Here is a 27,937-nt window from a genome sequence, read left to right on the forward strand (position 1 = left end):
TAAAACAAATGTCATCGGATCAGATGAAACAGTAGCCTCAACAATTCTGATGCCATAAAAGAAAAGTACATTAGCACTTATTTTTACATATGCACATATCCGATGTATTTCCCATTTACATGATAGTGCACAAGATGACTCTTTGTTCACCGTGTCCCTTAATTTAGAAAAAATAGAGTCCATTAAAACTGTGATTTTCTCTAACTAATTGCAGTGCACTCAAGCCGGCCTTTGAGGCCGTCATGTTCATCAGCATAACACAGGAGCACATGATCCATCCACGGCCAATCAGGTGACTGTTTTCAGTACCAACATGCACACATACACACACTTATATGAGCAATGAACATTTTGTGTGCCTAAACAGTGAGTCATGTGCTGCAGATGTATTGTGAATAGGATGTGGTGGGTGAATTTGCTGTGTTTTTGGCTCTGGTCTTCAGGTTTCCGAACGCGAGCAGACAGGTCTTTTTGTCATGTTTATAACATTCGGCGTCACCCTTCCTGGAGCTGCTCTAACGCTGTGAAAACACGTCACAATGCGTCAAAACATCTGTGACAAGATGAGAACAACCTGTACTTTGTGCATTATTTAATTCCTCATTTTTCCCGTTTTACATCCAAGCTGTCTTCATTTCAGAAAACTGAAGACTTAGATTTTGTAGCTACATTGTTAAATAGTTGAACTAAAGTATACTTGCAAAACTTAAACAACTTCCACTTAATGCATTTTCTTTTACTGCTGACACAGAATGGCACGTTTCAAAAGTCACTTTTTTTCTCAAATCTGAATGCATATGAATTTATATTTGTTTATATTTTGGAGCACATTCATTAGAATAAAACAGAAATGTCCTTCAGATGAGCTCCGACTGAGAGATTATTAGTTCTGGTGCTTGAAACTGACTAACTATGAAAGGTGAATATTGTGCTCAGGAAGGCAAAGCCAGAGGTCATCACAGAGCTCAATAAAAAAGTTATCTGCTCATTGTGAGCCTAGAAAGTTTCCCATTGCTTTTTTTTTTTCATTAGGTAATGGAGGTTGGAGCTCCCAAATGAGAACATAATGTTTCAGCTGTTCAGAAATGAGGCAGGAACTGATCAGTGGCTTTCATCTTTACATAGGGTGAAACATAGTGGTGACAGCATCATGCTATGGGGATCTATCTGCTGTAAAGTGCTCTGGCCCAGCACACGTGCCCACTCCTCCACTGCTGTTTCTGTTTGGCACACGCGCATACAGGGGGAAACAACAAGTTCTCCCCCAGTAGATGTCAGTAAAACATTCTGATTATTTTTTCACTACTAATCTCGATTTGAGCAGTTTTTAAAATAATGAAAAGTAAGCGGGAATAAAAAAATCAAAAATTATATATATATGGATGTGGTGGGTGAATTTGCTGTGTTTTTGGCTCTGGTCTTCAGGTTTCCGAACGCGAGCAGACAGGTCTTTTTGTCATGTTTATAACATTCGGTGTCACCCTATATATATATATATATATATATATATATATATATATATATGTAACCAACTAGTGTAACTTACGAATAGATAAGTTGAGAAACTTAGATTTCAATGTTGAAGTTACAGTTAGTCTATCTTTCTAAGTTCAAAAAGGAGGATAATAAGTACAAACAACCATACTATCAAGAATGAACAGATTATTTAATACAACTTGAAACAGAATATTACGGTACAGTTTTTTTTGTTCCAACATAAAGTGTCCACCTTTTTTATCAGGCAGTGTATTTTCTTTTGGTTCAGATTCCTTATAGTTCAGTTCGTCCTTTGGAAGTTTTGTTTTCTTAGTTCAGTAATTTAAGTCAGTCAGTCAAGTCTTTGTTAAATGGCCATGTGTTTCTTTGGATCCAAAATCTTATCTTATCCAGAGCAAAGTAGGCAGCGGATCCAGCAGTCCCAGGTCTTGGGTTGAACCCTGGAGCTCAGCAATCCAATCCAGGCCTGCGATGCTATGCAGCTGCACAGTCTTCAAAGTTGCATGGGGTTCTGAAAAAAACCCACCTGCATATATATAGAACTTAATTAACTATTAAGTTTCAAAAGTATGCAGGAAGCAATAAATTCCATTTATCACAAAAATAACATTCAACTAATGGCAAGCTTGCAAAACAAACGTATCACACTGTATCCGACCTCTTAGTTTGTACATAACAAAAAAATGCAATACAGTGAAAATCATCATTTTAATCTCACACATTTCTCCGATTGGTTTTATTTACGTTTCTCTGTTCTTCCTTGTCGGAATATATGAGCAGTAATGCCTATGACGCCAGTTAGCATTAGCTTAATTTCGGTTGCAAAAACACGTTACAACACTCACCAGAGAAAATCACAGTAAAAATGTGTTTTACTGCCAGGGATCAGGTCACGGATCTTCTTTTTCTCTTAACCGTTACCGGAATTAATCAAGAATTTATCTTATAGCATGCAGTAATTCGCACAACGTGCTACTGCCAGCTACGGTTTTCTTCTTCTTCTTATAATAGTTTCCTGCTGTCTAAACCAGAGTGTAACTCACAAGCCACCTGCTGGCGGTTTCTGGTATGACAAGAAAACTCAAAATGAAAATATAACTAAATTGCTGGGAACATTAAATAACAAAACAAAATCCTACAGAAATAAAATACCACTAACAGTACCACACATATACATGTGGGTTACATCTATATATATATATATATATATATATATATATATATATATATATATATATATATATATATATATATATATATATATATATACCAAATGTTATATATATATATATATATATATATATATATGCGTGTGAGTTTGTGTGTCTGTATATATTTGACTTTGTCATAACAACTTAATTAATTAAAAGCAATGTGTTTCATCAAACCAGAGGGAACAATATCCACTATGGAATAGAAATAATAAAGCATTAGATTTGAGAGCTTTCTTGTTGGGTGCAGTTTTTTTTCTACAAGTTTAATTTCTATTAAATTGTGATTTTGCGGGCAGGATTTTGACCAAATCTACTTCACCTTTGAATTGGTTTATTTTAATGACGCGCCGTCTCTACTTCCTTAACATAATAACTGACTCATCGCAGTCTTGGAAATGCCTCCTCACTTTTCACATCTCCCCTCTTTTCCATTGCGCTCTCTCTCTGCCTCCAACACTCCCGCCCCCCCTCCTCCTCCTCGCTACTCTCTCCTGCGCAGCCGACGCGCTTTCGTCTCCAGAACCTCGTCTCCACAAGCATGTCCTCAGACATGCAGCCACCGTGGCATGAAGCGACCCAAAAGACGCCATCGGGACAGCATTTGCGCGGGTAAGCTTCGATCTATTCCCCCTCACTCATGTGCAACAGCCGACCTGCATCCTGACGCAGCCAGTAACTGGTTCATCTAAAAGCTCCAAATTGAGCGTTTTTTCCCCCTTTCTGACAGATAGCGTGGATCATTTCTACAGGAGGATTTAAGGGTTGAAGCTCAGACTTTTTAGATGCTGACCGCCACATTTCTAGTTTAATTAGCATCCATGGTAACAATGTCGTGAAGAAATCTTGCAGAATTTCATAAAGTTGTTGTTCTTCTCCGTTTCTCGGTTGTAACTTACCTGAAAAAACACACAAAGGTGTGCAAGTTTTTCCTGATCATTTTATTGATCAGATGATCAGAAAAAACGCGGCTGTTTGTCCGTTTAGCGGTGATGTAAGTGAAATATTTGATGCCTGATCCTCAGCTGCCTGACTGTGCCATTCGGAGCATCTCCGGGACTCCAGTGATGGACGTGGTGCATTTTGTGAATCTGTGCAAATGCGAATTTTCTTTGCTTATTATGCCTTTGCGCTCTCAATGCGCTCTGGATACACGCGCCCTCGCATCTCCAAGAAAAACCAACTTATTTTGTCCTGAACCAATTGGATCAGAATCAAGTTTTCATCTTTTGGTTTCCGCCGTGTCATTAAACCTAAACCCATTAATGTACAGCAGCCGAACACAGACACAGAAAGCTTAGTGGTGTTTAATAAGATATATATATCTATATAGATATAGATATATATATCTATATCTATATCATTCCAAACAGACGCTTCAAAGAGACGCGCAGACATTATAGTTTCCGTTTATGCAATTGATTAAATCCGCCAAATGTTCGGCAGTGATGGTAAATTTTGTACCAAGAACCGTTAAGCGCGTTTTTTTTTTTTTTTTTTTTTTTTAAAGATGGGATAAATAGGAAAGATTTGCGTCGCAGCAGCGCCAGATGTGCGTAAAACGGCGCCACAGACTGGATTTGGAACAACATGTCTTTCACATGCGGTTGTACTTGTTTATCATAAATATAATTTCTTATGCTCGAATCTTTAAAGTCACGCACTAAAATAGATGACATGTATTTTTTTTATGACCCTAATAGGGAGCAATATTCATTTTCACTTAGATGTATGTTTTCTTCGTAGCGTCATCGTGCTTGGCTCCATCGCGTTTCACTTCTTTTCTAAACAAAACATCAACTTAGAGCAGCTTGGTGGTTTCTGGCGGAAGGGGGCAGATTTCTCGTTTTCAGTGTTGGCTGCGATCATCAGAGCGGTGGGGTAACTAGTGATGGCTGAGGTAGGTTTTAGAGTCTGACCATTTTATTTCCCTGAGATGCTAAAAGAAAATTGAATTTGCATGATTCAGTGGTTTGTATGGAATTGATGACTCTTGTTGCTGTATGGATGGATGGATGTGGAGAGGAAATCATTTCTGCTTCTACTGATAAGAAGGACAATTATTCTGTTACTCCAACAGCTGCTGGGGCATCTGACGAAATGTACATTTGAATAATTTGAGGTTATAATGCTTTGCTTAGAAGAGCTGTACAGCAGAAGCAACACAGTATGTTCACTTTTATTCAGTGCTGTGTGTTTAAATGAGCTCTCTGGCTTGACTTTGAGTTCCCAGCTGTAATTGGACTTATTTGAAGAGTGGGCTGGTGTCGCCTTGGTGTCTTACGGATGCATGTCAGGTGGGAAGGTCGATTCTGAGTTTCAGTTCTGCAATTTCATGAAAGGAATAAGACATTTGTGATTGGAATACAAATTTTATGCTGTTAAGCTGGAGTTTATGGTCAAGAAATCCAAGCTGCTGCAATTTAGAACAATGGTTCTAAAGTTGGGGTCGGGGGGCCAATTATGGGTCATGAATCAACAAGTTTGGGGTCCTAGGGGCCTCCTCAGAATTTGTACCAAATACAAACGTGAGATGAGAGAAAGTGCTTGTTTTTACAAAAGTAAATATGTAGTAAAAAAAATCTGCACTTAGCTAAATAAATTCTAAAAAAGTAGTTGTAAAAAAAAGAAACACTAAAAGTGATCACTTTTATGTGTTTCAACAAATAGAATTAAAGTGTCTAAAATTTCTAATTCTGTTTTCAAGAATTTGTAGCAAGCTTAGAATAATCAACTTCAGGTATTTTTGTGTTTGAACTATAGGTTCACAAGAAATCATATAAAATCTGATACTTATTACTTTAAGTTGGGTGCAGGACAAATAAAGTTTTAATGTACTTTAAAGTTTTAAGAAATTGATAAATCCAGGATTTATAAATTTCTGAGTAATGGTATGGTGAGAATGTAAATGTACTTTTCTGTACTATTTGGTTAATACTCAAATTGTCAGCCACAATTTTTAATTTCCTTAAAGGTCATTTAAGTGCAAAACAAGTAAACTTATCCACTTACTTTATACAAGTTAAATTTGTAACCAAAATGACTTCATATTGTAATTTCAAAGCCTATTAGCCTCGCGAGGATTAGCTTTACGAGCTAGCACCAAGGGACTCGTTAAGGTTGCTGCTCTTCCTAAACCAAGTTCCTGTATTTACAATCAAATAGATTTATAATTATCTATAGCTGGAAGACATTGGCCACCTAAAATATAGTTGTTTTTATGTTTAACTTTTTTTTTTCATCCTAACTGCAACATATTTTAGAAATGTTTTCATCTTTCTTTAAAAAGAATTACCCAAAAATGTTGATGCAACTGTACCAGGAAATTTGATCATTCCCAATCAACTTTTAATCTCAGACATTGGTTGATATCTTTGGATGTTTTGGATCTTTTCTGGGTATGTTCAAGAAAAATTTTGCTTTGCTTTGGTTGGGTTAGAGGAAGGGCTTTGACATCATTAACTAAATTGCCTCTTGGCTGTGATCTATTACTTCTGTAAGCCTTTGCTAAACTCCAACCCACGTCTCACCACTGCATTTCATCTCTGCTGCTTTCTCTCTGTGTATCTTCCAATACGTATTCTGGACTTTCTGCTGTCTATTTTCACTTATCGTCCTGTCTTCCACGCTGATAGTGATGGATTAGGTTTGCTTGCTGCGTGACTGTAGAGCTGTTTGATTAGTTTTCTGTTTTTGTTGTTACAGACTTTGTAAACCTACTCAGGTTTTCCAAGGACAGCTGTGTGATTTGCCCCAATTCAAACCTCCTCCACCGACTCAACTCATATCACTAAACAGATGTTCTACTCTGACGATACTTGTGTTAAAAATATTTTGGTCATCACTGATCAAAGTATGGTGACGATTGTCATCATCTGCCTGTTTATGAGCCAAACATGAACAGAGCCTAAATGTGGAGCACATTGCCCCCTGTGGACAAAACACATGTTGGCAGGTTTGAGTTCAGTTTTATCATATGAAGACGTCAGCCGTCATTGTGCTTCATAATAGCCAAACGTGTAAAGAGTGCAAATTACTTGCTTTCTTGGCAACATTCATATGGAATACAGAGAAAAGAGACAGAAGGAGGAGGCTCATGCCAAAGCTGCTACTTACCATGAATGCACATTGAGCACATATTTCTAAATCTGTGTTTTTGGCAGCTGTGGAATCAGTGTTTGAGACCAGGTTGCTTTTTGCAAAAGTTAAATTTAGACATTATTCCATGGACACGGGCATCCCGGTTGTGCTCAGTGCACATTAGCGAATCTTTGTATCTGGCACTCACAGAAAGGAATCTCTAATTATCACGCTTTCAACCACAGCAGGCATCTCTATTCGCTACCGAGCTCCTGCTCTAATCGCTTTCTTTTCCTGTCATTACACCCCTGTTTTATTTTTTTACATAATTAAAATGTTATTTTTGCCTTGTGTGGATGAGTTGGGGGGGGTCTGTTCGCTTTCGACTGGGTGTTGAATGAAGGTTCACTTTAGCAGAAGCAGAAGAATGGCTTGACTAATGTATGGAAATTCAAAGGGAGAGATGAAAGGCGATTCTGTGAAGTGGTTTACGTAACAGTAAACATACCATTCACATATATGTGGAGAACTGGATGAGGATGATGAATATCTATCTGCAGTTCCACTCGTTTGCATGCAGAGGTTATGATCAAACACACATTTAATAAATTCCAAAATAAATCCTAAAAGAAAGAAATAGATGCACAAGACCTCACAGAGTGAGGTACATACAAGCTCAAATAGACATATTTTTCTATTATTATTTGGTTAAATGACCCTTTAAAAAGTGTACTTAGATCACATGACTATTATATTTGAGATCAAGAATTTCTAAAGGCTTAATGTTCCCTTACTTTATCGTTTCAAAAACAATCATTGTTCTGTTGGAGAGTCCAGTTTTGTCCAAGTTCCAGCGGGAGAGCGGTAGATTTGAGGTAAAGTTAATAAATTAGCCAGCAATCCTTTTATATTCATTATTTCACCTAGTTTTTGTAATTATTAAGTATCACTGGCAATAACACAGTCCCACAGAATGATGCTGCCACCACCATGCTTGATTAGACGTCAACAGGTGTGAACTGCCTTCTATTGACTTCTTCATACACTCTTCTCCTTATTTTCGCCAAATAACTCAGTCTTGGTTTTGTCTGATCATCCAGAAGACTTTTAGCCTGTCTTTATAAGTAACTGCAAATTTCACCTTAAATGTGTTGATTCTCTTGAACAGGGACTTTTTGTTGGTCTTCACCATCTCAGTTCAGGCTCACTTTATGATGGCTAACGGCACTAGAATTTCAGCTTCTTCCATTTTCTGTGATCAGGTTTTGCATTATTCCAAACAGAAAAATGTAACAAAACTGGATTTGGAGCAGAAAAACACAACTAGAATAAGGTTTTTAGAAGCTCTAACTTGTGTACAATGCTTTAAAGTCAGATCAGTGATAGAGGAACCAACTGTGGGAATGAAATTTACAAATTCTGCCAAGAAGGATAATTAATATCTCAATAGTTTTTTGAGGGGTACAAAAAGTTCATGTTTGAGGTGCAAGTTGCTGAAGAGTATTCGACTCGCTGGGATGTTGTGTATTTTTGAGCATATTGAGTGTGCTCCGGTCTACTTGACTCTGTGAAAAAGTAATGCCTCACTAAATATTTTAGATGATTATGCCAACTTGGTTGCAACAACTGCCTCAAAGATGAAGGGTGTTTTAAATCACCATGAAATTTTCACCGATTCTTCTTCAAATAATTGTTTTTACTCACATTTTCTGCTAATCCATCTATTACATCAAGTATTCCAGGTCAGGCACAGCAAAGCAGTCTAAAATCATGACATTATCTCCATAATTTGATTGGGGACACAATATTTTTTGGAATTACCGTGTTAGGTTTGCATCAGATGTTACGATCTGCCAAAAAGTCCCAATTTTATCTCACCAGTCTACATACTTTCCAAAAAGTCTGGAATTTCAAAAGTATATTATACTACCAGTATATTTTTGGCAAATCTTGGGACATGTCTTTTGTTTGTTTTATTCATTTTTTTGGTAAGCAATTGTTTTTGCCTTAGGTCTCTCCCATTGATGTGATTTCTGCCTGGTTTCTGTTTCTTATTGTTGAATCATAAACACTGAGTTTAACTGGAGCAAATGAAGCCTGCGGTGCTTTGGATGTTGTGCTGGTTTCCTTTTATGGCCTTCTGGCTGAGTTGAGTCATTTTGATATGCCTGTCACTCTTGGAGTGGTTCGCCACCGTTCCATTAGTTTTTCTGTTTTTGTGGATAATAGCTCACATTGCATTTCACTGCAGTTCCAGAATTACTTTGTTGCACTTTTTTTTGACAGATATACAGTATGTCAAAAACGTTGTTTTTATTTTTGTCTTTAATTTCCTTTGAAGTTTTTATGCGTTTCATTTTGAGATCATTTAACACGTTGCCAGTAAAGTTTATGTCAATTCTTGATGCTACAGGTTATGGCCTCATCTATAAATTGTATTTTATTTTAACATTTCTTTGATGATTTCAAACATTTAAGTGCCAAAACGTTTTCATATCGCTGTATATTTATGTTCACATGTTCATTCTTGCAATTAATTGCAACTTTTAAGATTAAACAACATTGTCTGCTGTTATCAGTGTAAAATAAACGTCAAATACATAATTTCAAAACCACAATTTAATATGCTTCAATGATAAATGTCAGAACTGCAAATGGTTTTTTAACCCTAAATATTCACATGGTGAAATTTCCTCACTTCAAAGCATTCCGATTTCCGTATGCTGAGGCCGTTTTTTCAGCTGGAAGGACAAGTGGCCACTGTACCCTTTGTTATCCTCCTTATCAGATGCTGAATGACTGCAGAGCTATGCTATATGAGGTGCTGCTAAACCACTGCATGAAGTGGCATTGATTGGGAAGGATGGGAGGAGGGCGATTCTTCCTTAAGGTCATTATCTTGTAGACAGAGAGCGTTAGATGAAACATACACAAGTAATTGCATTTGGAACAAAGGACTTGGGATTGGAGGAATAAGAAGTACTTAAGGACTCAGTCAGCACATTTCACCTTCATATGAATAGTTTCAGTGGCGTAAGAATTGCTCATAAAACCTTTTCGTCATCTGATGAAGTTTGCTGTCAGGATGAGCTCATGCGAAAAGACACAATTCCCCAAATACATGAAGCTCACATTTCAAATGCAACATGTAGAAGCTTGTTTGCAAAATGGTGCTTAAGACATGATTCACCATCAGTCTGTGAATAAATTTACAGGTAAGGAACTGGCTCTGTGATTAAACTGGTATTCATGGCTCTGGAACCAATTCAGACGTCGTAAATCAATACTTTCTCATTAATTCAGACCCGCGTTAGCAGATACTAATTCCACATGAGAGCAACAGCAGCAAGTTGTAAACAAAGTGGCCCATTTTAAGCCTTAATGTTGCACTTTCAGAATATTCTTGCAAAAAAGAGACCATATGGACACACTGAATACATTTAGAGGTAGTAATTCTGTCCAACTTGTAGATTCAGATTCGATAATAAAACTTAACTTCAAGTAAATTACATTCTACAGTAATACTTATTTTATACTATATTATCTCCAACTGTTGATTCAGTTTCTTCTTAGGGTGTCTAGGAAATCTGCTATTAAGCCCACGTTCACATTTATGGATCACTGTGGATAAAAACATTAGTGGATATTTTACATTTTTTGGCACATTCTTTATTTGATTTTACCACCATCTGCAGGATAAATCAGTTCCAGCTCCATTTTGTTTCAGTAAAGCTAAAGAAAAGACCAATGTTGACACTGTGATTTCACTAATTCTCATGGTTTGTGGAGGTTATGGTGGACCCAAATGCAGAGAGAATGGAGTGTTGAGTAGATGGTGATATTTAAAGAAAAAAAATATTTTTTACAAGAACTTACATACAGTCTGGGTACCAGGAGGAAAATGACAGGATGTAACAGGAGGAACCAGCAAGGAAAACAGAAGAGGAGTATAAATACAACAGACCAAAGGACAAGTGCTGATTAGCTAATGGATTGCAGGTGTGGAGGGAGAGAGCAGAAAGCAGAAAGAGAGGGAGAATGACACCAGGGGGCGAGGGAGAGTAAACAGAAGATTAGGAAATGAATCGAACACTAACAACGAATAAATATTCATAAGGATCATCATAAAACTTAATGAAAGGAAAACAGAAACAAGGCTGATCTAATCAAAGGAACATAGAAATAAACACATGACCAAAACTACCCAAGACCCTTACACTAATTGAGTCTTGAGCTGTAATATGAAAGCTCAACATATTTTATTACAAGTCAAACTCAAATTTTACTCTTAGTAAAGATTTTCTTTGCTGCCACAGATCAGTCAGTATAATAAAATGATAATACCAAAAAATCTCTAACACTAGTTGTTAGGTAGAAATGTGGTAAAAGGGCATAAATTACTTGGTAGGTATATGTAGAGGCTCTTAGTTGAACAATGTACCTACTTTTGTTGAGAACCTTGTTAAAAATCTTTTAAAATTTCAAAATATTACTTGATGGTTATGCATTATTGGAAGCCTGGAAGATTAATGCCTAAACACCAAATATAAAGTATTAAAAAGGCAAAAATTAAAACAATAAAAAATAACAATGCCAAGCCTGGTGGGGACACAAGAATAGCTTGGTGGCCGGCCAGACTTATAATACACAGAGGGAAACCCTGCTAGTTCTTTGTGTTGGTCTATTCATAATAACACTAAAGTTTGTGGAGGTAACTTGATAAATCCTAAAAGTGCTGTATACAACTAACAGTGAATATCGTCAGAAAACACTGGACATCAGTACATCAGTCTCATTCTGCACCATTTCGTAACACAGCAGCTCCACCATTTCCTGCCAAGTCCATTTACCTTTACAATTTTAATTTTCCACATATTGGGATTGTTTCCACAGTGGCAGCCTGCAATTTCAATGAAAAGGCAATCAACTGTCTCACAATGCAACTTTGCGTTCAATCAACGTTCTATGTGCCTGAATTGTCTTAAATATTGTATTGAGCTGAAAGGAACTGCATTATCATGTTCTGTGGGATCATTACCACCACTTAATCCATTAACATGATCCATCAGTTAGAAACACTGTCTACTTCCACACCATTGTTTAACTAGCCTGACAGAAAGAGATAATCACAATCTTCATATTTATTCATGTCTTTAAAAAAGAAACTACATTTTTCAGAATGTATATATTGTAAATAAATGATAATTCCATAAACAGCTGTAATAAAATAGAAATACATTCAACCAAATAATGTTTATATTGTCTTCTATGTGCAAATGTTTATAAATGTAAAGGTTTGGCATCTAAAGAGGAATTTAAATGGTTTAATCATCCATTAATGTTTGATAAAACAACTCATACAAACTGTTTATATTTCTAGAGTGGGTTTATAAATGCATGCATATATATTTAAACAAATCAGGGTGGCAATATTTTGAGAGAACTGTTTACATTTCAGATAGGTTACAGTATAGATTTTTGAAGTTACAAATTACAGCTGAAACATTTATTATGAAACACACATCATATTTGTGTGTGTGTACGTGTATAAAAAATTGTAGGTTTGGCAATGGCTCAAAGAAGCATTTATATCAATGATTAGTGCATGACTGTGCTGTGATATTGAATTGCAGGACATGGAGTGAAGATTCTTTAGCGGTGCCTCTTAGACAAGAATGTAAAAATGTCCCAGAGCTTCAAAACATTATAATCTGTTTGTCCTTATTATTCACATCACAGAGCCGGGTTTTCTTTTTAATCAAACTTGATGCAGATCGTCCTTGGCGGAGGAACTTTGCTGAACTGGATCGTCCTTTCTCTGCAGCATTTATTTTCTGTATCTACACAGCATCGAAGCAGCAGCAGCAGAGGCAGGATTCATAGCAACGCTCTAAAGATCTCTGGAGGTTCCTCCAAATGTGATGTACACTCCAAAAACCTCAGGTGTTCCTCAGTCTTGCCGCTCATCCGGCATTAATGTTGGGCCTCCATTCCCAGTTCCCAATTACTCGGAGCCTCACTGCCAGAAAATTCCAGACGGCCACTTCAAGTGTTTGGCTGGACTGTTATCATTTGTTCCATGAAGCATTCAGATTTCACTAGACCAATCTACTGTCACCTGTGCTTGACAGGGAGATGCGATTACAAATTGCCAGAGAGCCAACTACCTCCACGCAGAACATTCAAAAACATTTGGGACCAAAATAACAGCACAGCTTTTAACCAAAGAATATAAACCCACTTAGGCTGCATTTACACAAAAAGTTGTTTTTTTTAACAGTTCGACAAGAGTTTAGAAATGAGGACACAAACTCAAGAAAGGATTGGGTTAAGATTGGGATGTCTTTCTGATGTCTAATTTTTTTCCGTTTAAATTTCAACAACAGAAACCCCAACTGGTTGTCGCAGACTCTTGTAACGTAAATGGCACAAACATGACAGAGCGCCTTAATATCTCAGTGAGTCGCCGCAGATGCTGCGTGCGTGGGCGTTTTTGAAGTAGCCCTGTGTGACTTTTGCTTCTTGTTGCCCAGGAGCACTAACAAGCAATTAGCCAACAGGGAACGAGCTCGGTATTTCAGGGGACGAAAGCCAATCATAAAAAGACTTTGGTTACTTTTCGTTCCGATTTGACAGAAGCTTTGGAGTTGATCTTGGAAGAAAGAAATGACATCAGATACAAAAGATGATTCAGAAAGAAAAACAAGGCAGCAAGGAATCTTGTTGCACATAACATTCGATTTACAATCAAGTTTTGATGATTTACCACAGATTGTCTGACAGTATTTGTGACGCATTGCAATTAAACCAACATCAATCAATTTACTTTTAAGTGCAACCAATGAATTGATTTCTTTTGAAAAGGCAATAACAGTCAAACTGTCTTCCTGGAGGTATTGCTGTTGTAATTACCGGCCTGGCAGAAGCCGATAAATAGGAATGATCACCCAATGAAGGCACTTTATGTTTTTAATGCATTTCTTGGTTCTCTTCACATAGATTCGCTTGTTCTGCCTGGATTCTGTTGATTTCTTAATTTCTTTCTTTCTTTCAGACTGGTAATTTAAGTGTCTTTTGGATAAATTGTCATGAATTTCTGTAGGAATGTATGTTCATGAAGGTTTTGTGCTAGCATCTTATTGAAAACATGAAAACACTAAAAAGGGGAGTAGTAAAAGTAGTTAGTCGCAAAAGCTCTATGTGCAATGAAACCATGTACATCAAAACCACTGAATGAAATAAAGCTGGGGATTTTTGGTTAGTCACTGATACAATACCACATAACACTCAAGAAGACCCTATTATAACAGATTAACTTGATTTGAGGTTGATCAGATTCTCTTTAATTTAAATAAATGTGTAACAAGAAGACTGAAAGCACAAACTGCATCAGAAGTTGAATTATCAGAGTATTAGCTTAAGGGTGTGCACATTTATGTAATTAGGTCATTTTAAGTTGCGCCATCTTGCTCCAACAGATTTATTTGTTGTTCATTTCAGTTGTACAAGATACAGCAGGCTACAGTAAAGGTGTGAAAATTCTAAAACAATTCATCTTTTGACCAAAACCTGGCATTTGACTGGGCTGTGCACACTTTTTATATCCACTGTAACTTGTTTCCCGCTGCTTTAGATGATCATTAATCCAAAAAAGTTTGTGTCTTTGAAGTTCAAAATAAGCGTGAGAGAAAAAAAACACACAGTTGAAATTTTTCCAGGCGTTTAGAAATCGCCCAGCACAGTGTGAAACAGTTATGCTTTTCACATCTCCAGTGAAACAATGGAGCATGTGTGATATCAAAGCTGAATTAGAGCTGCTGCCTACAAGGCAGATGACTTGACACAAAGCTTAGTACTGTGTACACACACATCAGATTAACTCCCGCTCTGACCTTGGTTATTGTGGATAAAATCAAACGGCAAACATTCCTGTCACCTTGAAACTTTGGTGCATAATCTTGGACAACTGGTGGAGGAGAGATGGGGTTAACATTAATTAGTCCAGCAACAATCACTGTCACTTTTATTGCAAACTGGGTCAGCTCTTCTTTTGCAAATCAAGGACCTGTTTATGCCCCAGGTGTAACCAAGTTCACCCAGTGTTTGTTTAATAGTCTCAGGTTTTATAAACTATAGTTACCTTTTATGTGGTTGGCCGGTTTAATTCATTGACTCTGTCAGGTCTGTCCTTTTAAAGTAAACTTGAGACAAAATCCAGATGATAGTAGTAAATACCACTGACTTGTTTGATGGCATTTGGTGGAAGTCTGCCTTTTTTCCCCTTATTTGAGGTTCCCTAGGGACAGTTGTAGACATCACTGGAATAAGAAGATGTAGAGTGTTATTTAATAATGCGCAGGAAATAGGGTCAAGCAACGCGTCCACAGGATAAACAGCACTGCATTGTTTACAAGACAAAACATAGCCTGAGATTACTTGCACACTTGCTAAGGCAATGCGACGAAGTCATCTGAGACCTGGATGTCTCACCTTCCCTCAGGCTTCACTGTAAGAAGTCTGTAGACACTGTACTCAATCCGAAGCTTTGTACATAGACGTTGTTTAGTCTGACATTCTCAAAGACAATCCCTGAAGGTCTGTGGAACTCTTTCCAGGTGAATGATTTGACATTTAGAAGAAATGCCAGCAAGAAAGGAAAGTGTGCACTTTTTTTTATTTTTTATATTATCTGAGCCTGGACTTGCCTGTGAGCTGTTGAACTTGCAGGGTTTCTATTTGCATTCTGCTGCGGACATACGCTTAGGTTTGGTGCATTTTACAAGCTCTTTTTGAACCCCTTTGGCCCTCTGTTCACCGTGTCAGAGAGAGAAATGCTTTTATTTGACTTGACAGGAACAGGACTCCTGACAGAGTCCAGAGACAGAGCTGTATCAGTGGAACACAAACAGACTGTGGGATGGAATCACTGTGTGAGGCACCCGCCTCCCCTGTGTTCACACTCTCTGATGGCCTTTTTTGACAGCCTTGTCACAAACAAAGCAAAGCAGAAACGAGTCTGATCATATGAAACATCTCAAAGGTTGGAAAACAAAACAATTTCCCACTTTTTTTTTCTGTACCCGCACTATCGAAATGGAGAGCTTGATTGTCATTGTACACAACAAGTCCAGCTCCAAGTGCAATGAAACTATGAACATCAGGATGCTGTTCAATATAAATGTATTAAATAACATTTTCAATGTCCTATTGTGTTTTTGGTACTTGTAACATTTCACTGGAAGACTGTTTTTTAATTACAATTACACTCTACACTTCATTACCCAAGTGTGCAACATTTTGATTCCCATACATTATCACACACCAGGGGTCTCCAGATCTCATTCTCTAGTGCTGCTGCCCTAAAACCTTTGGATCCATCCCTGCTCCAAAGACACCTCTTTGGCATGTCTTCCAATGTCTTCCAAACTTCCAAAGGTCTGGCCATCAACCATTCATTTGATTCAGGTGTGTTGGAGCAGGAATGTGTCAAAGGAACTGGAAAACTGGAGTTGAGATCCCTTGTCATGCACAATTTTTAAGCAATAATAGGCATGAGGTAGTTAATGCAGTCAATGCATACAAAGGTTTTACAAATGTACAGTTTTCAAAACTGGTTCCTATTTGACTTTCAATGTATTGGTTTAATTTATACTTCCAGAATCACTGCATGGATAATTTTTTTTTTTTTTTTTTGTAAAACGTGAAAGCATACTTATAAAACATTTTCATATGATGTCATCAAGCTGGGTGTGCCCGTGTTGAAGGCATAGAAAAAGCAGCCAAACAGCACTCTGTTCCTTCCTGAAGTCTTATTCTTTTCATAAAATTAAACCACAATTTGAACTATATGCACATGTGTATTTTATGTCATGTAAATGCTGTTAATATTATTTCTTAGGTTTTAAAGGCAAGGCAACTTTATTTATATAGCACCTTTCAGCCAAAGACAATTCAAAGTGCTTGTACAAGAAAATTAGAAACATTAAAAAAACAACTTAAAAGTGTTTAAGTTGTATGTCTTTACCACATACATGATCTGTGATGCCATGCATCCACTGCGGTCTGTACTGTTGCTCTACTCTCTGCTGCAACATGTGGTTAAAATGTTTCCATCTCATTATGGTCTGCAGAGGACCCTCATTGATGGGTTGAGTTACATCTAATGTGTCGAAGTAGGAAAAATGAATAAATCATGCAGGAAAGTGTGCTCTTCCTTCCCTTTGCATACATGCTTGTAACCATTTGGTTTCCCTGCTGGGGCTTTGGACAAAATTCTTGTGTGCACCCTGTTCTACTCTCATGGCATACTCTCACAGTTTCTTACTTTGCATGTCTGATTTATTTGTTTACATTTTAATGGGCTCTCAGTTCTTTAATAAATGACTTCAGGTGCTCTGAGGGGTAGGGAGTTATTAAATATTGGTTAACTGGAAGTAACCAATATTAACTTCCAGGAGAGAAGCTCTGAGTCCAATCAATCTTCCCCTCATATGGATCTTTATTTTGGATAAAATGTGGTCTCTATAACACTGCTCCAGGTGCATCTCAGTTAATCTGGTACTTTTGATTTTGAGCATTTTAAAATATCCTAAAAACTGTCAGTGGTCAGTCTGAAGCTGTTTTACTATTCAGCATTATCGTCTCCATTCACGGTGGAGTTGATGTGAAAAAACCCCCCAAAACATTTATATATGTTGGAATGACCCGTTTCTTGCTCAGCCGTTCGTAAAGCAAAAGCTACACCTTGGTGTTTAACCAAAACAGAGCTGCACATTATGCAACATTCAAAAAACTCAAACAACATGACAAAGATGGACATGCAATCCCCAGCAAATGCACTCCGAAAGTCACATTCTTTTAAAACTGAACACATGAACACATTAAGATGAATTGAAAGTTGTATATAATACATTGGCGTCTAAATAAATAAAATATTAATAATAAGGAGCCTGATCTGGAGTAAACAGACACTTCTGAGCTCTTTGAAAATAATATTTTATTCAGTTTAGGCCTGGCAGCAGTTCTCTTTAGCTGATTTAGAGAGAAAATATTGTCCAACAAGCTGAAAGATACATATAAAGCTGTTTCATGAGGAAAATACAGAAATAAAGTTAACATCTGAATTAAATCTTCTAAATTAACAGCTAAAAAGTGAAGGTGCTCCTAAAATAACCCATTTAAAAGCTAGAAATGGTACTTTGGGCTTGTATGGACAACAGAACATGCATGCTGGCATTATTATTAGGGGAAACTGTACTTGAAGGAAAATCTATGACCTGTCAGCCACTTGTGGTACTTTAGATTTAATTTTGAGTGTAAGCCGTTGACATAATTGGTTATAAAGTTACTGCAAATGTTCTGTGCAAATTTCAGCTAAAACGGTTGCCTCATTGATTAAAGTGATATGGGGCCGTCTTATGAGTTTAGATGTCTGTTACTGAATGTTAGTAAAGACAGAGATGTGCCAAAGTCTCCCTCTCCAGACAGATTCTCCAACTCCTGGTTCATTTTGTCTTTAACGCTTTTAACTTGACAGCCTGACAGCTCAAACTGCCTGCATTGCTATGCAGGTACATCAGTCTCGACTTTGTCAATCAGGACCAGCGTACAAGGTCGTCCCACTTCTCCGCAGTGTTACACACTTTTCTGGTTCGATCAATACCGTTAAAAATAGGTGGAAAAAGAAAGATATTGAGCTGCTTTTCACGCTTAAATGTCCAACATATTTTACAGTTTCTGAGTTAATTTTCTGCTTTTTCTAAAAAATTGTTACACAAGAGATTTGCTAAAATTAAGGAGAGAAATCTATTTTTTAAAGAAAGCAGGTCATTGTTTTTCTTGTTGCATTTAAGATTAAGTGGAAAATTGACAGCAGACAGAGGTAGCTTGATGAAAAAGGCATTTGTTGAAATAATTTTTAGAGGTCATGCAGATCATCCTACATATTGTAGCATTGTTTGTCCTTGATTAAGTACAATTAAATAATAACTTACAATGAAGGAAAATGTCACTTGAAGACTCCAGAGCTGTTTAAATCATTTAAATCTGTGACCCAGTGTCTTCTAAAAAGATTTTATGCCCTTCTAAAGAATGACACCTCATGTTAAATATTATCATATGCTTTGATTTTACACAAAAGGACATGTTGATTGTCTAAAAATCCTAATATAGAAAACTCTACAATGACCAATTTACAATTGGTTGGTAAAAAAAAGGTATAATGATAACAATGATTCCAGGACAGAGTGCTTGGAAATGTCACATAGCAATTAGCATTACATTGTCAGTAAAGGTCAAAGGAGCCTTTTTTTTTTATTTTAAAGTTACTCTAAATGGCTTCAATTGTTTCCTCTGAGTGTATCAGAGGGTTATAGAAACCTTATGGTGTTGGAAAGCATAAGTCACTGTGCATATTTACATTTATTTTCCTTAATCCACTCCTTAATTCAGTATGCATGACAAAAAGGAGATTTGCCTACATCCCCTAAACACCTATTCTTTAATAAAGCAGTTTTTGTGCTAAAACCAGGACTTGAGCTAATTCTATAAAGCATAGAATAAAATTTTAAATACTCTATTTTCCCACAGTGGGGAAAATTAGGTATTCTATTCACATTCATACTGGTAAGAAATATAAAAACCGAAAATAACAGTAAGAGATTGTACAGTGTGGACAAATTTGCAACACAAGACAAAAAAGTACAGCTTTTTAAAATAACATCCTGATTGGAATGTGCCACTGAGTAGGATCATTAAACATGTAGAAGGTGTATTAGTGCATAAAAAACTATTACAAGAAGTTTAAAAAATTGCACATAACAACAGGGGTATTATTTGAAATAAAAAAAATAAACTGCGCAAGTTTGTTGGGAGGAGTGGTAGTTATAGGAGGAAGGATATGCGATAGCAATTTTTTGGGCATCTAAGATGCAGCAGTTTGTCACTGTTTCATGCACGGGATGGGAGACATTGTCCAACGCTGATGCTATTTTACTACAGTTCCAACCAACTACACCAAAGAAGATGCCGAGTCAAAAAGGTTTTGATGATGGTAGAGTGGAGTTTGGTTTTTCTCAAAAAACAGCTTGAAGCTGCTTCATTATCCCTCTTAAAACATCTCATCTAGTAAATATTTGATCTTCCTCATGTTCATCTAAGTGCAATTACACTGTTAAACTGCACAAATCACACTATTTAACTCAGTACCTCTGCAAACAGATGCCTGAATAGCACTAAGCTTTTTATAAACGCTGCTTAAATGATAGGCATGTTTATAGATGCTCCTTACAGTCCTGACTAAATACAGTTTTAATGTCTTTTACCGGCAACGCTTCAAACAGGAATTACTCTGTTATGAAAACTGACAATATCAACAGCGTTTATGCATGGTTTTATGATTTTTAATTACAAGGGGAAGTGGTTTGAGCACTTTCAGAGCTCACAATTTGAGAACATTTAAAAAGCTTGATGAATACCTGCTTTAAAACACTTGCGTAGGCTTTATGAAGAATGTGAAATCTTAATGAGGTTGGAAATAAATGCAGGGGCATCTTTACTGCCTTCATCTAGCACAGTTAGCACAGTTAACAGTAATTGCTAAAGTTTCACTTGCATCATTGACATTAAAAAGACTGTGAGCCCTATTGAGGACACAAAACAAAATTCAATGCTTGTTGAGTTACTGTCTCTTCTGATTCAGATTTTATTTGTGTCCTAAATGGGCAATTTACAGTATGTCACAGCAAGTATAAAAAATAAAAGACAAAGTATCAAAGTAAAACAAAAAAACTATAACATATGAAACTTACGATCATGCACTCTAGTTTATGGATCAAAGATTTTGAAACAAGTCTGTTTCAACATTTGAATAAAATCTAAATATTGTGAATAAAAACACACATTTTGTAGAATTTAAATAGTTTGTGCATGTCTCTGGCTGAATCTGTTACCATTTCATGAGAGTTGCACTACTGAGCGCCAGAGCTGCTGCCAGTGGAGGAACTAAATAGGTTGCATGTATGTGAGAAACTGCAAGCGGCTATCAGTCTCACACAGTTCTGGATGGCTTCGAGATCCCATTCTGAATTCCATCAAATTTCAGGGTACATTATCTTCCTGGCAAAAATGAGTGTCACACATGGCCAAGGCTTTTCACCACCGACTGCTGCTGTAGAGGAAGAGGAGCTGACTTTATTATTTCAGGAATAACTACAATATATAATTAAGGTTTGGCATTAGGACATGCTTTGTTGCTCAACATTCTTTAAAATGTGTACATTCCTGTCAGACAAAAAATAAAAAATAAAAAAAGCATTGAAGGGATAGTTTGGATAGTTAATTGACAATATATGGAATTCTATCATTAATCTAGCCGTCTCTAAATAAATAACACTTGCTAATTAAGCATTGCAAAACAGTCGGGCTTTACATAAATCAGATCTAACTTGCACTCTGTTCTCAAAATATTCTTCCATGCCAAAGAAGCTGGAGCAAAAACAGAACAAAGACTACCTCAAACTTCTCATCTAATACATCATTTAAGTCATGTAATCCCAATGAACATACAAGTCAGAGAATGTTCAGCAAAACACACGAGAGGCACCGTAACTCACTTCTGCATGTTGTTCACTTTGAGAACAGCTCACCAGACAGTTGTCAAAGCTGCCCAAATTGTGAGAGCAGTCCTGTTGCAGTCATAAATGTTAATTGGTCTGTGTCATTAGGTATTCAGCTCCGTCAGATGTTAAGATGATGCAATGACCAGATATATCGCTGAAGTGCTGCCCCTCTTGATGCTGCCCACTAATTTCAGCCTCTTGAAATGGGAAATTTAGTCCTTACAGAGCAGCACCGTCACATAAGTTAAACGATAATTATGTTTCCTCCAGCCCAACAGATTCATTACAGCAAACATCTTGTCAGATATGAAATTCCTGGAAGAAATCCAAAGGGAACAAAATCCCCATTCCACATCTTCCAGTTAATTGCAAATCATGGTGTCACTTTTCATGGTGCAGCAATCCTCCCTTGAGTGCAGCTCGTCCAATTATCTGCCGGCCGGTGATTCATCTGGTCACCTCGTTTTCCCCTCACTTCCCACACTGGCATCCGTCATTCACTCTTCCATATTCCCTCCCTCTGCTTTATCATTCTACTTATCCCACACCCTTGCCCCTCTCACCTCCCCATCTCCTCTCTGCTCACCATGTTTGGTCTCTATCTCTGGAGTGGTAATGGCGTGGTTCACCATGCCGGGCCTTGGTAATGAAGCTGCTGTCCTAGAAAAGCCATGTTAATGTGGACTGTGGGATCAGATTGTGCAGCAAGATACAGACAAGTGACAAATGGATGCATCAGCTTGAGCCAATAGAGTCAAATAAATAACAGGGAGAAAACCCGAAATGAGACTTGGGAGATGAAATGGTTTGCAGACCGATTAGTGTCACAAAAACAAAAAAAACTCTAATTTACCCATCAGGGAATTTCTGACGGAGCTGTTTTCATGTTTGTTGTGAATATGCAACCAGAATGAGCATATTAGGACATGTCCAACTGCTGTAGTACAGCGTGTTAATAAGAAAAGTAAAATGCTGGATCCCTGAAGTATTGGTCCATCCATCTGATTGTCAGCAGCACTGACAAGCTGTCTGCCTGCTCCTACTCTGCCACTCTGACCTCCATTGACCCCCATGGTCTGATCTGACAGGAAGAGATGTGCTCTGTTCATGAAGAGGTGTGCGCGTCTGTCCGTCGGCCGAGTGCGGATTGGCGTGCCAATGACCCAGGTTGACGTACATAGAAGAAGAAGAGGAGATTCCCGATTCTGTTGTTCCCACGTTCCTGCTGTCAATCTGGGCCTATCCAAAGACCGCTGAGCAGCCGTGCATGTCTTACCCCCATCGCAGAGATAGTTGCTATCTTCTTTGCCCACTCATGTCTCTGTAACTAAATGTGTAACCAATTGTAAGTGCTTTGAAACTGAATTAGGGCTGTTGGAAATGCAGCTCCTAAGGCAAACCCTAATGCAAAGCTCCACCATAATGGCTGTTTGGAAAACTACAATGTCCTTTTAGGGGGTTTTCACATTTTATTCCATTACAGCCACAAATGTTATTGAAATTTATTGGGATTTCATGTCAAAGACCAACATAAAATAGGAAACTCTGAAGTGGAATGAAAATTATGCACACATTTTCAAATATTTTTACGAATGAAAATCTGAAAAGAGTGATGTGCATTTCTATTCACCCCTCTCACTCTGACTAAATGCCACCCAGAGCAACTAACTGCCTTCAGAAGTCACCTAATTAGCAAATAGAGTCTATCTGTGAGTAATTTAATCTCAGTATAAATCCAGCTGTTTGTTGAAAGCTTTAGTGACCAAACAGCATCATGAAAACCAAAGAACACAGCAGACAAATCAGGGAGAAAGTTGCGAAGAAATTCACCATAAACTTAGGTTGTAAAGTAATACTCCAACTTCTGAACATCTAATTAAGCACCAACCCATCCATCATCTGAAGACAAAGAGTACCAAGACATGATTGTCTACCTAAACTGACAAGAATGGCATTCATCAGAAAAGTAGGCAAGAGTCCCAGTAACTCTGGAGGTGTAAAGACACACACCTCACATAGATTAAATTGAAAAGACAAACTAGTTCTGCGCTCCACAAATGGAAGTGTGGCTAGAACAAATATACATTATGTTGGAAAAAAAGCAATAAACTGTCCTGTTTTAAACTTAGTCACAAGTCGACTCGCAGCAAATGTGAGGATAAAATGCTGAAGTTAGAATAGAACAAAATCAATCTAGTAAATTAAAGTTTGTGGTTGCACCATAAGAAAATGTGGATAGATTCAAAAGGTAATATCACCTGAACGAAGGATGTTTAGCCTGGCCTTCATGTTTGCACATGGTTTGTTTTGGATAGTGCCTTATCCAAACAGCACTCAGGATTGGTTCCTAAGCAGCATATAAATGTATGTTGACCATTTAAATCAGTATTGACTTGCTGACACCACTCATAAGGTCTCAAAGTCTGCAGATGTACTCCACTTGGACCTTGCTCTATTTTTTGGTTAGTTAAACTAAATGTTCTGAGATGTACATGTTCCACTCCAGGAGGTGATAATGTGCTGGCTTCTGATACTTCGCCTCAGGAAAGAAGAAAGGCAAACTGAAATGCCGATACACGCTGCAGTTGCTTTGTGTGTGTTTTCACTAAGAGACATAGATGCGATCCGAATAGATGACAAAATTTACTATTCTTCACTTAGAATTTGTGTTACAGCAGACTGGGAGGTGTGAATTTACCTTTTATTTGCAAGTGCGCAGCAAAGTGTCAACTGATATTCCGACAGTGGCTTGAAAAGTGTAAGCGAACAGTTTGGTTAGCAACTGTTTTCATTTTAAGACAAAACATTATGAAAAATGTCATGTAAGGAATTGCTGGTAATTTCCTAAAATAAACCAATAGATTTATATTTACAAATTATTGCTAAACCTTTAAGGCTCATTCTTAAAATTTTAGGGAGAAGAATACCTAAGCAGAAGTTGCACCCAAGTTTGGTGCCAGCTGTCATGAGCCCAAAACGATATTGAGTTATTTCTAGCTGCTGCCTTAGATTCCAGATGTCTTTCTTTGGAATGTCAGATAAAAGGATTAGCAATATTTTTACTGTTTAAAACAAAGGAGATGAGTGGCAGATAAGCAGTCAAAGCTCCACCTTTTGTCTTTGAAAGAGGTTACCCAGAACTGCAACTATCACTTGGTCCTGGACAATTTCCAAAAAACATAACAAAAAACATTTAAAGCGTTGTGCACCAGTTGTGTAATTATTCACATTAAAACACTCAAATTAACAGAATAACTGAAAAAAACTGAAGCCAGTAGTTTATTGTGCTGGAAAAAAAAAAGAAATGAAACTTGCTGATGCAGAAATGCAGCACACTGTAAAATGACAAAGAAAATGATTTTTGGGGACATGAAAAAGAAATGCCAGCCAAGAGTATCGTCCTAAATTCTGTATGCAGACTTCGCCGTCTCTGTCTCAGCGGTTCACTCTCACAAGAGCTGGCAACCTAGTTATTATGAAAGCGGATGTAAGAAAACCCAATCAAATGCAATCCAGACACATGAAACTTATATTATAGGAAAATATATATAAAACATTATGCTGACCTAAATTGATAAACATATTCAGGAAATTAGGATGCGTGTTCCACAAAGGCTTGTTTGCGAGATTATAAGTACTTTTTGAAAATAACTTTTAAGCAGGTATTTAGCATGTTTTCAATTGAGCCAACATTTCTGTATTACAATATATTTTTATTGGCCTTATTCTAATATGTCCTGTTTTCATTACCTGCATTGAAAAAGTGAAAAACACAAAGCAGTGCACAAATGGGAAGAGGATAAAAATGGTTTGGTTTTAGAAAGAGATTAGAAAAGTGTGGTTCTTTTCTAATTAAGAGCTTCTTGTTGTGCCTAACTGCATTTGTAGTTTGGTAGATGTGACACAATATCTCATACTTTGTTATTTTTGTTATTTTTAAAGGAGTGTAATTGGTTGAATTTGGTTTTATTTGGTGCTTTCAAAGTAAAGGGGTCTAAATACAAACGTATCCCCCAATTTTTTTCAGTTTTATTCATAAGAAAACAGCACAATGCTGCCACCATTATGCTTTTTTGTGTTAATGTATTAGATAAAATCTAAAGAAATTACAGTACACTGTACATTCTAGTTGAAAAGTGATAACATTTTCAACTGACTACTAGACTAACCCCAGTTTGAGACACATAGCTTCTGCATAATTTATCAGTCCTTTGGCTTCAATGGGAATGCTTTATTCTAAACCTGGCCGACACATGGGTAACATTTTAGAAATCAATTGCCAACACTTTTTATAGATATAATGAAGAACCAGGAATCCATCGTGGATAAAAGAGCTGTCGGTATTGAGTAGCAGTTTGCTTGGCAGCGAAGCATGAAACGTAGATAGGAGCAGCCTGACGTTCTGTGGCATCCACAGCCAAGAGAGCGGCATCCATCATGCAAAGATCATCTCCACCCTGTCTCTTTGAAATAACGGTTAAGATCTGCTGTGGCAACACGACTTCAGCCACACCATTTTCTACCTCAGAAAAAAACACAAGCATGAAAAGGTTCTGCTCCTCTGGAGCTGCTTACTGTATATACGTCCCTGTGCAAGGGGAATGTAAAATGTCAGGAAACCAGGTGTAACATGGCCAAGTCAATCAGTTTCCAATTATACCAAGCTACTCAGTCACCTATAATTCTTTTTAGCAAGTGGCTTTTCATACAGGAGAGGTACTTAACCCATAGTGGCTCAGTGTAAAAGGTCAGGGTGCAGGAAGAATTAATTAAAAGAGGCAAAATGTCAAATGGATAACGCTGATTTTCTCTTTTCAAAGTATAGAGTTAATGTATTATAATGTAATCTTTATGGTAAAAAATTACTGACTCTTTCACTAACATCCATTCCACTCATTTACTGTAACCAAACTCCAGAGACTCATTGTGTCCCTTCACTTGCCCACGTTCATAATTTATGACTCAATTCTCGCACAAAGCCTAACCGACTCCCAGTGGAGTCTTACAGGCACTTTTTTGTCTTTGCTGCCTCCGAGTTTGTTCTCTTCTTTTGAGGACTGGATATTTCTGAGTGCTGCTCAGACACATTGCAGGAAAATCCTTTATTCATCCAGACAAACATGTCTTTGGGATTAACATTTTGCGTTCAACAGAAAGGTGGTCACAAATGCAGGAAAACAAACAAATAAACTGTAGCAGTAGCTACTGGGAGCTAATATTTAGGGGATTTAAAAGCCAAACCATGTATATGAAAAACAAAAACAGCAGCAACTGCGCAAAAGTTTGTCAATATTCCCTAATGTCAAAAAATTACAATTTCACTATTTCAGTGTCTCTTTTAAATAATGCAATGAAAATAAGATGTGTGAATAAGATTGTCTACATGACAAGCCATTAAAACATGCCAATCCTTGTACCACTTCCTGTCTTCTTCTTCGTATTTCCCATTTGTAGTAACATCCGGTTGTTGATCACATTTGAAAATGCCAAAAAAAAAACCCACCTAATCCTATTCTGTAAAAATGTGAAATTGGCCTGTTTCCATTAAGAAAATTTATTTTCCGCTCTTCTATGGTCAAGGAAAACAAAGCTACTGATAATATCAAAATCAGTTACAATGAGTGAACTCTTCTCTTGTTCCATCAAATTTAGCTTATATTTCCCAAAGCAATCAGTTCTGACAATTTCACATCCCTTTGCACTATTTTCCAGCCTGCAAACATTGCATATATAAATGGCAATTTTTCTTGCAGAAGTTCATTAAGTTCCTGCAGGTTGTACTGTGTATTAGCTACACATAAATATAGAGACAAGGAGGTAATGAAACAAGCCGATTCCGTTCTGAAGTGAATCATCAACTTTATAATTTTCACTACAAAGCAGATGATTTATTAGAAGCATTTTTTGATGAAATTTAACTAGAAAATAGCTTTGCTGAGAAAAATGGAAGGGAAAAAATTGTTCACAGGGTTTGGATAGATGTATTGAAATGGTTCATTAGTTGTTACCACTGATAACAGAAACAAGGTCTGAGTTAGGTTATAGAGCACCAGTTTTCTATTTTCTATTTTGAAAGGTTGTCTCTCAGAGAAATGGAAATACATAATGAAAATGGCATCCAACAAATACTAACATGCTTATGGCTCAGAGGAAGATTGGGGAATAGAAGAAAGGAGAGCAAGAAAGCCAGGAAAAGTGACCAATAACCTACTTAGAAAATCAGCATGCAAGCACTTCATCTTTTTTCTTCTGGTAGCAGCAGGTCTGTGTGCCATCAAACAGGCAGTGGAAATGTTTATTTTCAATCATGACTAATTTATAATAAAGCCATTTGAGCACCACAATGTTCCCTGTTCTTCTAAAACCTAGAATCTGCTGACAATCTAGAATAATAATCTGTCCCAAATTGGAGGTAAGCTCTGGTTAAGAATTCACTGAGCTCCAATTCAGGATGACCGCTTCAATTTGTTTAAAGGTAGCAACAAAATAAGATCGCCGATAAGGAAAGCTCATCAATCAGGGTCATTGTAA

At 37.2% G+C, this 27,937-nt stretch overlaps 1 protein-coding gene across 1 annotated transcript in view; it reads left to right on the top strand.

The window, feature by feature from the left end:
* Positions 1-3,056: 3,056 nt before the first annotated feature.
* LOC102225705 (muscarinic acetylcholine receptor M2-like) overlaps positions 3,057-27,937 on the top strand; it is a 79,504-nt gene continuing 54,623 nt past the window's right edge. The window contains exon 1 of the mRNA XM_023349931.1: positions 3,057-3,320. The gene's annotated coding sequence lies outside the window, so the exon portion shown is untranslated. The remainder of the gene's footprint in view (positions 3,321-27,937) is intronic.

Source organism: Xiphophorus maculatus, chromosome 17, assembly GCF_002775205.1.
Source record: "Xiphophorus maculatus strain JP 163 A chromosome 17, X_maculatus-5.0-male, whole genome shotgun sequence".
NCBI lineage: Eukaryota > Metazoa > Chordata > Actinopteri > Cyprinodontiformes > Poeciliidae > Xiphophorus > Xiphophorus maculatus.